Raw genomic sequence first — 3,865 nt, forward strand, 5'->3', positions numbered from 1 at the left:
GGGTGTAATGGGGTTAGGAATCGGGGGGGGGCGGGGGGTTTGTGTAAATTTAAAAACAAGCAGTGGGAATTTACACTGTTTCTTTTCTGAAAATTTCTCGACAGCTCGACGATGCCTTTCTAGAGGAGCAGGAGGCCCTGGACAGCGTTGCATCAAGCAGCGAAGATGAACTGGGCCCACCTTGGTTCTGCTCAACGCCGATACAAATTGTTGAAGAGGACTCCGAGGATGACGGCTATGAGGAGTTTAGGAGGAGGCTTGTCATGGAACTAACTGAGCCAGTGCCACGTCGTGAGCGTAAAAAAAGTCCTGCGAACTATTGTACGCGTTGCTGTTTATGCTGTCCTTAATCACTGCCTTAGGGAAAAGCTTTTTGAAGATTGTGAGGGCTGTGTCATAGATGCGCCAGCCCAACGGCTCCGGGGCCTGTGTGCTGAGCTGTGTTTGGAAATCCTATTAAACACTGTTATTGCCATAGGTTATGCTATGGAATGTCTGTGCCTAACCCAAGAACATTTAGTGCCGGGGGGGACCTTGATAAAAAACAAGCCCCAAGACATTCATTGAGATCTGCAAAGGGCCCCCACTTGGAATGGGCACTGTAAGAGGCCCTACAGAAAAATGTATTTGAACTAAAACAAAAGAAAAGCAGCCCAGTTGTGCAGACAATTTATTCCCCCAGCCCAGCCCACAAAAGGGAATGCTAGGGAGGGGTGAGCCCATCAACCTGCTGACTATTTTGAAACAAAGAGTTAGGATGGTATAAAACCTCAGGGAGCTTGGAGCCTGTCTCTTTCAACAGAAACGCTCTTGAATTGCTGCTGGACTGCAAGAGGAGGTATGCGCCCTGTTTTGAACTCTGAAAATAGATATTCTATAATGCCATTCTTTGGCCATGCTGTCTTAGTAAATAATGGTGCCTGGCTTTATTGCAGTGTGATCTGTTTAGCATGGAACCAGGAACTTTAAGCTGCATTTCACCACCAGGCCAAGGTAAAAACCATTTTAACTATAGATGTGCTTAATACTGTTAAATTAAAAAAAAAAAAAAAACCTTCAGGTATTACACTGGTTGTATAGGGATTTGGGGGTAATCCTAACTTAACATGTTTGCTTGTTCTTTAACCTGAAGGCCCAAACACACATGGCAGGGGTGGGGGCGAGGTGGTGGTGGACAGAAGAACCATGTGCCTTTTAAATGCATGTGGGTTTATTGAAAAGTATTTTCAATGGATTTTAAAAGTAGTTTGGTTTTTATTTTGCAAAATGAGATGTCTTTTTAAAAATGTTTGTGGGTTTGTTTTTTAAAGTGGTAGAAATAAACTCAAAACCTGTGTTTGTTGTGCAGCCTGAAATGGATGATTTTGTTTTAAAGCTGTGACTTTTTAAGTTTACAAGACAGTTTCATGTGTTTTATTATAATGTTGTTTGCTTCACAGTACGGTCAAAACACGAGAGGGTAAACAAGCTCAAAAGAAAAAGGAAAGAGACAGCTGAAAAGGAAAATTCACCAGCATCAATGACTGATGGATGGATGAAGCCCAGTAAATATATTTTGCTTATTTGTTTCATGAGGTTTTGTATTTTAAGTAAATCCATAGGTGTGGGTGAGAAAGATGGTAAAGTTCAGTTTCGTAAAATGTCTTTTCTCCCCCCTCATAGGCACGGGCAGCTTTCCTGACAATGCTGTAGTCGAAGCTACAGGGACACCTCCACCAGAACCGCCAAAGAACCAGGAATCTGCTTTGAGACCTTTAACAACGCTAACACAAAACAGCAGAAGCAGGAGCGCCGCCAGCTTTTCTGCCGCCCTAGGCGGCGGAAGGTCCCGCCCCGAAATGCCGCCCCCCCACAGAGGCGGCGGAAGGTCCCACCACTGAAATACCGCCGCGGTCGCCGCCCCCCAAATTGAAGCGCCCTAGGCGACCACCTAGGTCGCCTAATGGGTTGCGCCGGCCCTGAGCACAAGGGTGCAGATGAAGCATCAGGGCAGTCCAAACCTCATATACGTCAAACCCAAGGACAAAACAAAAGATTCTGGTAAAGACCAACCACGCAAACACAACTCCAGTTCCTCAGCGGCCACCACCACACCAAGCCCTGAGAAAACTGTGCAAAAACACACACATTCACAAACCCGGAGCACGCGCTTTAGGGGTTGTGAATAAAAAACCAAGGACTGACAGACCATTCTCCCAACACCATAAGCTCGTCACAGCTCCCCCATATTCTAGTATTTGGGAAAAGTATGATGCTTCATACAGAAAACTGATGAAGATTTGGGGAAAATATGAGGCTTTGTTCAGAATACTGGTGGCTGCTATATCCTCAGGGGTCTAAAAGAAAGGAGGGCTGGAAACCACGTCAAAAATGCAAAAGCTCTGGTGGGTGACTTTTTGAAAAATACTTCCATTTTTCCATAGGGGGCTTTGAGCAGGCGTGACTACCCGTGGAAAGGGGCCTGGGTAAAAAAGGCACCCTCAACGGTACACGTCAGCTCAGGTGTAAACAAAATGGGGGACAGCTCTTGGTGAACAAACAAATGGCGGCCAAAAAGTTCCAGGCCAGGGTCTCAGTAAAAATTTTTAAAAAGGCTAAAGAGGTAATGAGGAAAAAAGCAAAAAGAGATGCCCCCTACTGGAGGCTCTCAAACTGGCTTGTCTGAAAATGGGGAGGTGGAACCCGACTCTCACGCAGAGTCTGGTTTAGAAAATTCCCCAGAGGGCTCTCTAGAAGGTCCCCGTCTGCTCCTGATAACCCTCACGGAGGCCCCTCGGAGTCTGACTCTCAAATAGCATCTGCTGTAGAAGATGCCGCTGACGGTCCCATAGACGAACCCCCAAGTAACCCTGAAAATGCAGAGGTGTATATGGAGAGAGTGAGAAGTTGGCAACGTGAATTACCTAGATTTGGGGGGTCGGTGTATTGTGAGGAATTTCGTTTTGTCAATCCTGAGGGAATAAATTCAGCTCAGCAGGTTGTTGAAGCCATACACAGGGGAATACAGTTAGTTCTGGATGACGTTAATGGTGATGATGATGATTATGTTCAGTTACGTTTAGAGCCGAAATTTAACTAACCCTTTGTTTTCAGTCAGAAGAACTAGGCATGAGCTGTCTGCTGAGGATTTCTTAGCTCAGACCTCAAAGCTGCTACAGAGCAATAGAGAGTTGCATCTCGATGGGACGTTGCGCCTGGTTGTGACAGTTGTAAAAAACAGGGGTGGGGGCGCTCGTAGAGGTTTAAATTCTATCCGCGGTAGTCAAATCCTCCATAAAAAGAGACAATGCTTAGTAGACCTGATTTACACCGGTACCAATCTGTGTTTTGCGGCTGGGCTCTTGGCCGTTATGTCCGACCGTAAACCTACGGACGCGGAATTGTTAGCGGGGGCGAGAAAGGTGCAGGAGAAACTGGGGTTCAAAAAAGGTTCTGCTCAGTGACGTAGCAACGTTTGAACAGCATTTAGGAGTCAATATACAGGTGGTGCTGTATGCGGCGAAAGGTGGATGGGGCTTTTTTAAAACGGGGAGTCCAGTGTACCCCAAGACTTTTTTCATCCCGTTGCACGATGAGCATTACTATGGGGTTCTGGATGTGAAAAAGTTCTTCGGTGTGAAAAATTATTGTGAGTTTTGCCACATGGCGTACAGTCACGACCACTCTTGCAGGTATCGTTGCCGCCTCTGTTTGAGCGTAACGTGCTTGGACAGCATGGGCGTGCAGCTGAGGTGTCCTAGCTGTAGACTGTATTGTCGATCCAAAGAGTGTTTAGACGGACACATCGACTGTGCATCGAAAAAACAAGTCTAATGCCTGTCTAAAGCTTTGTGTGATAAGAGTCAGTCTTATGTGGACAAGCGGC

General features: G+C 46.2%; 1 long non-coding RNA gene across 1 annotated transcript; it reads left to right on the plus strand.

The window, feature by feature from the left end:
• The first annotated feature begins 801 nt into the window (after positions 1-801).
• On the plus strand, positions 802-1,829 carry LOC135980588 (uncharacterized). Its single transcript, XR_010597583.1, has 4 exons — positions 802-838; positions 936-993; positions 1,440-1,544; positions 1,663-1,829. It is a non-coding gene; the product is annotated as an uncharacterized LOC135980588 (long non-coding RNA).
• The last annotated feature ends 2,036 nt before the right edge of the window (positions 1,830-3,865 follow it).

The sequence above is a fragment of the Chrysemys picta genome, unplaced genomic scaffold (genome assembly GCF_011386835.1).
Source record: "Chrysemys picta bellii isolate R12L10 unplaced genomic scaffold, ASM1138683v2 scaf4736, whole genome shotgun sequence".
Lineage (NCBI taxonomy): Eukaryota > Metazoa > Chordata > Testudines > Emydidae > Chrysemys > Chrysemys picta.